This window comes from Elaeis guineensis, chromosome 14 (genome assembly GCF_000442705.2).
Source record: "Elaeis guineensis isolate ETL-2024a chromosome 14, EG11, whole genome shotgun sequence".
NCBI classification, from domain to species: Eukaryota; Viridiplantae; Streptophyta; class Magnoliopsida; order Arecales; family Arecaceae; genus Elaeis; species Elaeis guineensis.
In genome coordinates this window covers 16,624,102-16,637,311 of record NC_026006.2, presented here as the reverse complement: position 1 = coordinate 16,637,311, position 13,210 = coordinate 16,624,102, and positions in this window count along the sequence as shown.

The window sequence follows — 13,210 nt, the reverse complement described above, 5'->3', positions numbered from 1 at the left end:
ATTAGTCCAAAACTTAATTGAGAATTAAGCGACCTAGATTTGAGAATCAAAGATCTAAGGCATTAATTTTATAACTCATGGGTTAATGGGTTAGCTCGAGTCAAGTCCATTTAACTGAGTTAGATCTAGGGTTAGAAATCATTGATAATGGATCATGTTAGTAATTGATCAAATCTAATTAAAAGTTAATTCTGATTGGATCAATTTCTTCTCTTGATCAATTTCAATAGTTGTAGTTGGTCAAATCCATGTCTATGATTAGACCAATATGGACTTTGATTGTAGCTTCATGGTCGAATCCAAGTCTATAAGTTGATCAAATTAAAAATGACTAACCAGTTGGTGTCTAAGGTAAGTATGGCAGCTTTGATCGATGGTCATTAATTGGGAGCTACTCGCATAGATTGAGTCTATGTCGAGTTAATGGCATATCCCTTCCATCGATCTCACTTACCTGGCCAACATGGTGAATTATGTTTTGATTAGATCACTTAATGATTGGAGTTGACCCATGCTAACTAGAAAATCAGTATGACTGATTTAGGTGTCCCTAGTTCAACTTATCTCGAGTCCTCTTTATGATTTGGTGAAGCCAGTAGGAGGATTCATGACTAGTTGGCTAGACCAGTTTATGCCTGATTTTCTTAAATCTGACTTGGTGAAGTCAGTGGGAGGATTAAGATTAACTGGTCAAGTCTCATCTCATCTTTTAATTCAACTAATTAAATCTTCTAAAATTGTTAGGTCCCTAAAATGAAATAGTTATGGCGATAACTAGTTCACAGCCTCCCATTAAATTGGGTGATAATGAGTCCAATGGTTTAGATGATCATTGGAAGCGCCACATGCCTGGTGCTTATTTGGCTGTTGGAATTATCATTCATAATATGTTATTTTAGTTGTATCTTTCTAATAATAGTCAGGTTGGCCGAGCTATACTCGGGTCTGATCACTCATTTGTTAGATACACTAAATTCTAGTATGTTAATGATTGGACCTAACTAGAACCTTCAGTGGAGGTGCCACATGCTTGTTAAAGAGGTGTCTAGGGCAAAATCGAATACTAAAAATTGTTTGGTGAAACAATTGGTTAAGAATCTACCTGTGGGTACACAAGGATTGGCCGAGCCACACTCGGGCCCATGTGCAGTCCATGTGGATTCTGGTACCTACTAAGAACTTAGTGTAATTCTTTGAATTGAAAGTAGAGGCTATCAATTCGAATAAAATAATGAAAGAATCTGTAGACTAAAATCCATGTCTTTAGGCTTAATCAATTCATATACTAATTAGGTTCTGATTTTCTTTTTATAGTTATGGCCACCATCTTGTCGCTTCGATCACTATTAAATAGTGATAAATTGATGGGATCAAATTTCAATAGTTGGTATCGAAAACTCAAAATAGTCTTAGAACACGAACAGATCTTGTATGTATTGACAGATCTGGCATCCAAGGAGCCAGCTCTAAATGCGCATAGCATAGTCAGAGACACTTATCAGAAGTGGCTCAACGATCGAACTACGATTCGTTGTATTATGCTGGCGGTGATGAATGATGAGTTTAGCCATTGTTTCGAGAATGTTCAGCCATAGGATATGTTGCAAATGTTGAATGAGTTTTTTGGCACACCTGATGATGTTGAGAGGCACAAGACTAGTTGTGCCATCTTCAATGCTCGAATGAGAGAAAGAGTATCAATCACTGATTATGTATTGTACATAATCGAGATGATTGAGCGCCTAAGCAAGCTCGGCTTTCCCCTGTATGAGCAGTTGGAGAAAGATGCTATTCTGAACTCTCTGCCCAAGTCCTACCTCCCTTTCCTTACTCATTTTTGAATGACAAAGTATGCAATTAACTACCACGATTTGCTGGGATTACTATAAAACTTTGAGAAAGATCACCAGCTCAAAAAAGAGTCAGTGAATATTGTGGGAGGGTCTTCTTCTAGACGTCAATCCTTTAAGAAAGGAAAGAAGAACAAGAAGAACAAGAAAAGGGTGCAAAGTGCTGGGGCACCCAAATCCAGTCAGACCAAGAAATCCAAGTCCAATAGAGTCAGGTGGAATGCTTCTACTGCAAGAAGCAAGGGCACTGAAAAAAGAATTATCCTCAATACATTGCCTCCCTGGATCCAAATAGATCGAGAAAGAAGCAAGTTGTTGCTGGACAAGGTAATTATATGATAACATCTTGTAATTTCTTAATTTATGATTCTACTACCTGGGTATTAGATACTGAAAGCCCTTTTAATATTTGTAATTCATTGCAGGATCTGCAGGTCAGTAAAAGATTTGAAAAAGGTGAAAGGTTCCTTAATATTGAAGATGAAAGACTAGTTTCAGTTCTAGCGTTAGGGACTATTAAGCTTGTAATCAAGTCTAATATAATTATTCTAAGTGAATATCACTTTTGTTCTTCTTTTTTATTAAATATTATTTCTGTAGGCCTTTTGGCCATATACGATTATGAAATTTTAATAAAAAAATAATTTTAATATCATTATAAATGATGTTAATGCGATGAATAGATAACTGAATAATGATATTTACATATTATCACAATCTGTTAGTGTAATGTACACATCCAACAAACACCCTAGAATTAGTAATGTCTCTGATATCTACCTTTGGCATTGTAGGTTAGGTTATGTTAAAAAGAACGGAATAAACATGTTGATACAAGAGAAAATCCTCGAAGTCAGTGATTGTGAATCACTCCCAACCTGTGAGTCCTGTCTTCTTGAAAAAATGACCAAATCACTTTTTACTGAAAAAGGTGAGCGAGCCAGTGAAGTTCTAAGTCTGATATATACTGATGTATGTGGACCTATGAGTACTAGTACCAAAGGTGGATATTATTATTTCATTACATTTATAGACGACCTATCGAGGTATGCGCACGTCTATTTAATGTCACATAAGTCAGAATGATTTGAAATATTCAAACGATTCTGTAATGAAGTAGAGAAATAAACTGGAAAGAGTATTAAAACTCTTCAGTCTGATTAAGAAGGAGAATACCTCTCTAGTGAGTTTTTGACATATTTAGAAGAGAATGAGATTCTCTCATAATGGACCCCTTGTCAAACACCACAGCATAATGGTGTATCAGAAAGGAGGAATCAAACCCTGATAGATATGGTTCGATCCATGATGGGCTTTGCAAGTCTGCTGATTTTTTTTTGAGATACGCAATCAAGTCAACTTGTTATATTTTAAATAAAATTTTGAGTAAGTCGATAAGTAAAACACCAGATGAGATGTGGATAGGGCGTAACCCAGCACTCTCTCACCTGAGGGTTTGGGGATGTCCGGCTTATTGCAAATGTTTGAAAACTAGCAAGGTTGGACTTAGGTCTAACAAATATCTATTTGTAGGGTACCCAAAAAAGATCAAGAGATATTACCTCTACCTTGCTGACGAACAGAAGGTGTTCATCAGCAATAGGACTGTCTTTTTAGAAAAGGAGTTCCTTGGTGAAGGAACTAATGCCTCAAAGATTGAACTTGATGAAGTTCAATTGATAGAAGAACCGACACAATCTAGTAAACCCATAGAGTCGGACTTGATTAGATCAAATTTGGAACCTATTGTAGAAACATCTTTAAAGAGATCTGATAGATTACTGCATCAATCGAATAGATACTATGATTTCTTAGTCTAAAACAGAGATTCAGTTGAACTCGATGAGAACAATAAGGATCTGATCACTTATATGGATGTGTTGCAGAGGTCTGACTCCGATAAGTGGCTGAAAGCTATAAAATCTGAAATAGAGTCCATGAAAATCAACAATGTAGGGACATTGGTTGACCCACCTGAAGGGATAAAACTCATAGGGTGTAAGTAGATCTTTAAAAAGAAAAAGAGCACAGACGGAAAGGTGGAGACCTATAAAGCCTGTTTGATTGTCAAGGATTACCATCAGTATTATGGTATTAACTATGATGAGATATTTTCTCCTGTGACAATGCTCAAGTCTATTCAGATTATGCTTGCGATAGCAGCACATCTAGACTATGAACTCTAGCAAATGGATGTGAAAATAGCCTTCCTAAATAGAGAGCTAGAAGAAGAGGTGTATATGATACAATCTGAAGGTTTTATATCCATAGATGAGTCTAAGGAGTGCAAGCTTCAAAGGTGAATTTATGGACTTAAACAGGCATCTCGGAGTTAGAACATGTATTTTGATAAAGTGATCAGAACGTATGGCTTCATTAAGAATAGAGAGGAACCCTGCATATACAAATGGGTTAATAACTCTGTGGTAGTATTTTTTATTTTGTATGTCAATGACATTCTCTTAATCGAGAATGACATCCCTACATTACATGGAATAAAAATTTGGTTGTCATCATAATTCTCCATGAAAGATTTGGGAGAAGCATCCTTCATCCTTAGGATGAAGATCTATAGAGATAGATCTAAAAGGTTACCTGGATTATCTCAGTCGACGTACATTGATATTGCACTAAAAAGGTTCAACATGGAGAATTTCAGGAAAGACTATCTTCTGATAGGCCAAGGAATTTCTTTCTTAAAGAGTGATTGCCCAACAACTCTTCAAGAGAGAGAGAGTGTATGAGTAGAATTTCATATGCTTCGGTAGTAGGATCTATTATGTACGTCATGACATGTACACGATCGGATGTGGCATACTCATTAAGAGTAGTGGGCAGATATCAGTCCGATCTAGATGAAAATCACTGAAAGGTCGTAAAGATCATCTTTAAGTATTTAAGAAATACTAAGGATTAGTGGCTTATCTATGAAGAATCTGACCTAAAACTTATGGAGTTTACCAACTCTAATTTTTAGTCAGATCATGACAACAGTAAAAGCATGTCAGGATATATTTATACCCTGAACGGTGGAGCAATCTGTTAGAAAAGTTCCAAGCAGCACACTGTGGCTGACTCTACTTGTGAGGTAGAATATATCGCAGCATCTGATACTGCGAAAGAAGCTGTGTGGCTACAAAAGTTCATCAATGAGCTTGAAGTGGCATCCTCCTTTGATGGCCCTATCTTGTTATACTGCGATAGTACTAGTGTCATTGCTCAAGCGAAGAAACCGAAGTCACATCAGCAGACCAAGCACATTCTGCACCGCTATCACCTGATCCGAGAGATCGTGGATCGAGATGATGTTGAGCTTTAGAAGATCGATGGAAAGGAGAACCTGGTCGACCCATTTACTAATGCCCTTGGCATCAAGGAGTTCAAAGATTACAAATCAAAGATGGGTATACGATACTACACCGATTGGCTTTAGTCCAAGTGGAAGTTGTTGGAAATTGTGTCCCAAAGTCAATTATCAGTCTATTGACGGTTGTGCTTATCATTATAATTATATATAAATTATTAAATTAATAAATATTATTTAATTTTTTTATCACTCTGTACATCTAATTTTGAACTCCTATTATGTGATGAAGTTCTTAGGACTATTTAATTCGATATAGGAGGATATATCGTTTAGTCCTTGAATGAGTTTGCGATCAAATGATATGCTATTACTGGGATGATAGACATCAAGTATAGATCATTGTTTGCTATATAGGTTTGTTATCCTCTTAATCAAAGAGTGTAGAGATGCTGGTATGGCATGCAGGAGGACTATAGGAGTACATTTCACTGAATGTAACCAACTCTGGAGCACTCTGCTGTCAAGAGTCACTCCGAAGGGATATAGGTATAAGTGTCCCTCCATCCTGAGATCACCACGGTGACTTGTAAGCAACTCACTATGCTTTGGTGCTGGACTATCTAAATTTCTAATTCAATGATGAAAGATTTTTGGGCATAGTCAAGTACTTGTGAAGTCGGTGTGTGAGTCAAGATGGAATTGACCCCTCCGAATAAGTAGGAGTTAATATATCAGTGTGTTTCAATTTAGAAAAACCTTGGTCGGGGTAATCCATGTGATGGATTTTAAAAATTAAAATATAATGTGGATGACCATATCAGGATTGACGGTTAAACCCTAGGTCACCTTGAGCATTTGGATCAAAAGGATGAATTATACGGTAACTATATTCAAATAGATTCTTGAGTGTTGCTTAGCATACATTGGGCCTATCTGGACGTTGGCTGCCATTGCTAGATGGTTACTCCAATTGATACAGGAATCAGTTTCTGTGCTACCGACTTAGGTTCGAACCTATGGAGTCACACACATTAGAAGTTTCTTTCTGATCACTTGGCTAATCTGAAGAGTCTTAGTCAATGGAGACTTCGATGAAGAGTCCCACTTGATGGGGACTCTACTGAAAACTCCCACTAGATGGGGACTCTAGAGAAGAGTCCCACTAGATTTGGACTCTATCATTAATGAAAGATTAATTAATGATTAAATTATTAATTAGCTCAATTTCATTAAGTATTAAAGTCTGGATCAAGTCTGATTGAATTTGATTCAATTAGGTCGTCTGATTAAGTTATGAGATGACCTAATCGGTAAGGAAGAAATGATCCTGATTTAATCATATCTATGGCTTAATTAATTTATTGATTTGATTAAATTTAATTAATATTATAAGAGTCTAATTAGATTAGGTTCACCATATTTTATTTGGGTCTAATTAGATTGTGTTTGAAAGAAATCCAATTGGTTAAACCCTAGAGTCCCAAATGAGTAGGACTCTATCCCTTGCACCACCTAAATTGCCTTACACTTTTTCTCACCATACAAAATTATTTTATATATGAAAAAAATCAAAAAATAATCTTTCTTTTATCACCCATTAAGAATAAAAATTGATTGGTTTTTATTTAAATTTAAATTAGTTTGAATTTTAACTTAAAATCTTATCCATATCCTTCCACACGTTGGCTGCTTTTGAAGGAGTCTATTGTGTATCAGAAAAGGAGGTCTTTCTAACTAATTTTTATGCTCAATTTTCTTTGGTAAGTCTTTCTTTAAGTTAGATAAGGGTGAGAAAAAGTTAGAGTCAAATTGAAATTCAAAAGAGTTTGAATTGTAACAAACTCCAACCCTTATCCTGTTTTATTTGGTTTGTGTGACAACCATAAAAAAGCCATAATTTTGTGTGCCAAATAAAGAGAGAGTTCTTCACTATGAGATATCAGAGAAAAATAAGGTAAAAAATACTTCTTTGGGATATGAGGATTGGGTGGGTTTCCTTCCTCCTTGGTGTGAACAAAAGAGGAGACAATTCTCCTCTTGGGTGAGAGACCTATAACTGTTTTAGATTTTTGGATGAGAAAAAAATCAAAGAGAAGAGAGTCTTCATCTAAAGTTTCTCCACCATCCAGTATCCTTCTCTGATCCATCTTCAATATTAAAAAATATTTGAGATGATCCAAGAAGGAGATCGAGTCAGATCTGCCATCAGAAGCTGACTGCATGAGCTAGCACTCCTGTGGAGGGCTGATCGATCTGAGGGGCTTCGTGTGGACCATCTGTAGAGACTGGATGTTTGTACGGCTACTTAACATCAGCAAAAATTTCATACCATACTTACCAACAATGGAGATCATCAATCCATGAAAAGGTGATGAGTTCTGAACTCTACCGACATAATCTAAAGGTTAGATCAAATTCAGGGCATCGATGTGATCGATGCAGTTTTCTATTTTATTTTAAATTATATATATAAATTTTTTATATCATAGATCCTTAATGATAGTTTAAATCTGATCTAAAATATATTTAAAAAATTAAAATATTTAATCTTTTATTATTTCACTATAAAATTTTAAAAATACATGCTTTGAACTATCCATTTTTTCATCAAAAGGACTATTCACACAACTACAGCATTAAGACAATCACTGACGATCGAGTAGAAATCCAAATGATCTCTCATATGGTTATACTCAGTGTTAGTTGTTCTCTAACAATTATCCATACTCATCGTTCAGTATCTCTACACTATAGATCAGAGACTCATCTACCTCGAAGGAAGTGATTTGTGTGTCGATCTATTCGAATCGATCACTATCCTCATGATAATACTATGATCAAAAATATTTAAGAATTAAATATATGTCTCTAATTTTCAACACTTTGAGAATATGTATCAAAATATTAATTCCATGGATGATTCAAGGATACATCATACTTGAATGAAAAATAAACTTATCTTTTTATTGATCAAATCAATGCATTAAGTACAAAATTGTATTCTAATTTTATTATAATATGTTAGTCATATTGGTTTTTAGGACATATATCTAATACTCGCTGCCACACGAAGTCATCCAGCCTCTATAGAAAGTCCACATGAAGACCGACGCAGATCCGGCTCCTTAGAAGTGCTAGCTTGCAAGGATCTTTGAGGCTGATTTCTCCCTTCTTCTTCAAAAACCTTGGATGCTTCAAAGGAAGAGAATATTTAGAGGAGAAAGAGAGAAGGATAAGGAGCTCTAGAGAAAAATAAAATTCAACAAGGAGAACAATGGGGCATCCACTATTGGAGCCCCCTTTATATAGACAAGGGCTAGGGTTTAGGGTCCAAGGGAGAGGGCGCCAATAGAGTCCATGCCAAAACAATTTGGGCATTCCAAAAATTCTTTAAATGAGAGTTGGTGTGGGGAAGGAGATTAGAAGTCTCACACACCCAAAAATTCATCAAAAAAATTAAGGAAAAAAAATAATTGGTGCCTCCTTTTTTTTCATGTTTGAAAAATCTCTTTTCTTCTTATCACATTATCTCTAATTTGGATCGCATTCGAATTAGGCAGGAGATAAAATTATGACTCACCATGCTTTTCCACCCACCCTTACTGGGCCCACATTCTTCACACCAAAAATCTCATGCCAAAACTATTTTGGCATTGAGAAAAAATGCATGGGTCCAGGATGGCGCAAGAGATAAGGATAGAGTCCTTGTCGACTGGGACTTTTCATTTCTAAATTAATTCTAAACCATATCAAATTTGGTTTGAACTCAATAATAGAAATGAACTTAATCTAATTAAGATCCTAATCATCTCAATAAATTTCTAACCTAATTAGAAATTAGTTGAGCCCTAGTTCTGATCAAATTATGATCAAATTTTTCTTACAATCAGTCTTGATCAAATCAAACCCAAACTAAGTCAAATTGAATCTAATTCAATTAGACTTGATCCAAAGCTCTTTACTCAATCAAATTGAGTCAATTAATAATTTAATTACTAATTAATTCTCTATTAATAGCAAAATTCTAATTCAATGGGACTCTCCTCTAGAGTCCCAGTCCTAGTGGGACTCCCTACCAGAGTCTCTATCCAATTGGACTCTTCAGCAATCAGATCTGACCGAATCTTCTAATTTGTGTGACCCCATAGGTTTGAACCTAAGTCGATAGCATAAGAATAACTTTCTATACTAATTGATGTAACCATCTAGTAATGGGACCTGATGTTCGGATAGGTCGAAGGATTGCAAAGCAACATTCTAGAACCTACCGGTGCATGGTTATCGTATAATTCATCCCTTTGACCGTAATACTCAAGGTGACCTAGGATTTGACTGTCAACCTTAATATAGTCCACCACATTATATTTCAACCTTTCAAATCCATCACATGGATTATCCTAGCTAAGGTTTTACTAAATTAAAATACACTGACACATATCTCCTACTAATTCAAAGGGATCAATTCCATCTTGACTCATACACCAACTTGATAAATACTTGACTACACCTAGTAACCTTTCATCATTGAATTAAAAATTTAGATGGTCCAATACTAAAGCACAGTGAGTTGCTTACAAGTCACCATGATGATCTCAGGTCTAAGGGACACTTAGACCCATATCCTTCACGAGCTACTCTTGACAGTCGAGTGCTCAGTAAATGGTTACGTTCGATGTGAATGCACATCTATATTTTACCTACATGCTATACTAGTATCTTTACACTCCTTGGTTAAGAGGACAACCAACTCATATGGGACACAATGACCTATACTCGATATTACTATCGTCCTATTAACAGCATATCATTCAGTCACAAACATGTTTTAAGGACTAAGCTACAAATCCTTTTTTGTCGATTAAATATAGTCCTAAGGACTTCATCACAGCATAGGAGTTCAAGTAAGATGGATAAAATGTGATAAAAAAATCAAATAATTTTTATTAATAAAAATTCATATACAATTACAAATGTGAGCACAATCATCAACAACCTGATGATTGACTTTGGGATATATTTTTCAACAACTCTCACTTAGACTAAAGCCAATCGGTACAGTGTCGTATACCCATTTTTGACTTATGATCATCGAACTCTGTGATTTCGAGAGCCTTAGTAAATGGATCGGCCATATTCTCCTTTCCATCGATCTTCTGAAGGTCAACATCACCTCGATCTACGATCTTTCGGATAAAATGGTAGCAGTGCAGAATATGTTTAGTGTGCTGATGGGTCCTCGGCTCCTTGGCTTGAGCAATGGCTTCAGTGCTGTCACAATATAATAGGATAGGGCCATTGATAGAGGGTGCCACTTTGAGCTCACCAATGAACTTTCGCAACCATACAGCTTCCTTCGCACCATCAGATATCGCAATATACTCTGCCTCACAAATAGAGTCAGCCACAGTGTGCTGCTTGAAACTTTTTTAACAGATTGCTCTATCATTTAGGGTAAAAATATAATCTGACATACTCTTGCTATCATCGTGGTGAAGAAAAAAATGGATAGTTCAAAGCATGTATTTTTAAAATTTTATAGTAAAATAATAAAAGATTAAATATTTTAATCTTCTAAATATGTTTTACATTAGATCTAAACTACCATTAAAGATCTATGACATAAAAAATTTACATATAAAATCTAAAATAAAATAAAAAACTGCATCAATCACATCTATGTCTTAAATTTGATCTAACCTTTAGATTATATCGGTAGAGTTCAGAGCTCATCATCTTTTCATAGATTGATGATCTCTACTATTGGTAAGAGTGGTATAAAATTTTTATTGATATTAAGTAGCTGCACAAGCATCCAACCTCTATGGATGGTCCACACGAAGTCCCTCGGACCGATCAGTCCTCCGTGGGAGTGCTAGCTCACGTAGTCAGCTTCTGATGGCAGATCTGACTTGATCTCCTGCTTTGATCATCTCAAACCTTTCTGATGTTGAAGATAGATCAGAGAAGGATGTTGGATGGTAGAAAAAAATTAGATGAAGACTCTCTTTTCTTTAGTTTTTTTCTCACTCAAAAATCTAGAATAATTCTAGGTCTCTCACACAAGAGGAGAACGGTCTCCTCTTTTGTTCACACCAAAGAGGAAGGAAACTCACCCAATCCTCATATTCCAAAGAAGTTTTTTTGACCCTCTTTCTCTCTGGTATCTCATGGTGAAGAGCTCTCTTCTTTTAGCATACAAAATTATAGCCCTTTTATGGTTATTGCACAAACCAGATAAAGCAGGATAAAGGCTGGAATTTGTTACAATTCAAACTCTTTTGAATTTCAATTTAAGTCCAACTTTTTCTCACCCTTATCTAACTTAAACAGAGACTTACCAAAGAAAATTAAGCATGAAAAATAGTTGGAAAGACCTCCTTTTCTCATACACAATAGATCCCTTCAAAAGCAGCCAATGTGTAGAAAGATATGGATAAAGTTTTAAGTTGAAATTCAAACTAATTTGAATTCAAATCAAAACCAACCAATTCCTATCCTTAATGAGTGACAAAAGAAGAATTATTTTTTGATTTTATTACATACAAACTAATTTTGTGTGGTGAGAAAAGGCATGAGATAAGTTAGGTGGCGTAAGGGATAGAGTCCTACTCATTTGGGATTCTAGGATTTAACCAATTGGATTTCTTTCAAATCCAATCCAATTAGATCCAAATAAAATATGATAAATCTAATCTAATTAGGCTCTTATAATTTTAATTAAATTTGATCAAATTAATAAATTAATTGAGCCATAGATCTGATCAAATCAAGATCATTTCTCTCGTACTGATTAGGTCATCTTATAACCTAATCAGACTTGATCTGATTGAATCAAATTCAATCAGACTTGATCCAGACTTTAATACTTAATCAAATTAAGCTAATTAGTGATCTAATCATTAATTAATCCTCTATTAAAAATAGAGTCCAAGTCTAGAGGGACTCTTCTCTAGAGTCTCCATCCAGTGAGACTCTTCAGCAGAGTCTCCGTCAAGTGGGACTCTTCACCAGAGTCCCCATTGACTGGGACTCTTCAGATTAACCATGTGATCAGAGAAAAACTTCTAATGTATTTGATCCTATAGGTTCAAACTTAAGCCGGTAGCACAGGAACTAATTTTTGTACCAATCAAAGTAACCATCTAGCAATGGTATCTGACATCTGGATAGGCTGAATGTATGCTAAGCAACACTCAAGAACCTATTTGAATATAGTTATCGTATAATTCATTCCTTTGACCCAAATGCTCAAAGTAACCTAGGGTTTAACTGTTAACCCTGATATGGTCATCCATATTGTATTTCAATTTTCAAAATTCATCACATGGATTACCTCAGTCAAGATTTTACTAAATTGAAACACACTGATACATTAACTCCTACTTATTCGGAGGGGTCAATTCCATCTTTACTCACACACCGACTTTACAAGTACTTGACTATGCCTAAAAATCTTTCATCACTGAATTAAAAATTCAGGTAGTCAGCATCAAAGCATAGTGAGTTGCTTGCAAGTCACTGTGGTGATCTCAGATCGGAGGGACACTTATACCAATATCTCTTCGGAGTGACTCTTGACAGCAGAGTGCTTCAGAGTTGGTCATGTTCATTGAAATATACTCCTATATTTCACCTGCAGGCCATACCAGTATCTCCATGCTCTTTGGTTAAGAGGACAACCAACCTGTTGGTGTAGAATTTCGTCGAAGCCAGAGAAGCTGGAGCTCGGATGACCGCGGCCGCCGTCGGTACCTACAAGAAAAGTCTAAATCGGAGTTGGGGGTGCTCCGGCAAGATCCTCCGATGCTCAAGTCAGTACTCTACTTCAACAGAAATGGAGTGCTCGAGTGAGAATTTTAGCAGAGTTTAGAGATAGAGTTTAGAGCTTAGAGCTTAGAGAAGAATGTATCTGGGGATCCCTTTTTATAGACGGAGAGCGTAACTGATTGACAGCGACATCTGTAACTGCCTGGTAGTAGGCCGTTCAGAGCCACGCAGAGTTTGTTACGGAGAGTAGTGGCGTCAGGGGCCGTTTAGGGCCATATGCAGTTTG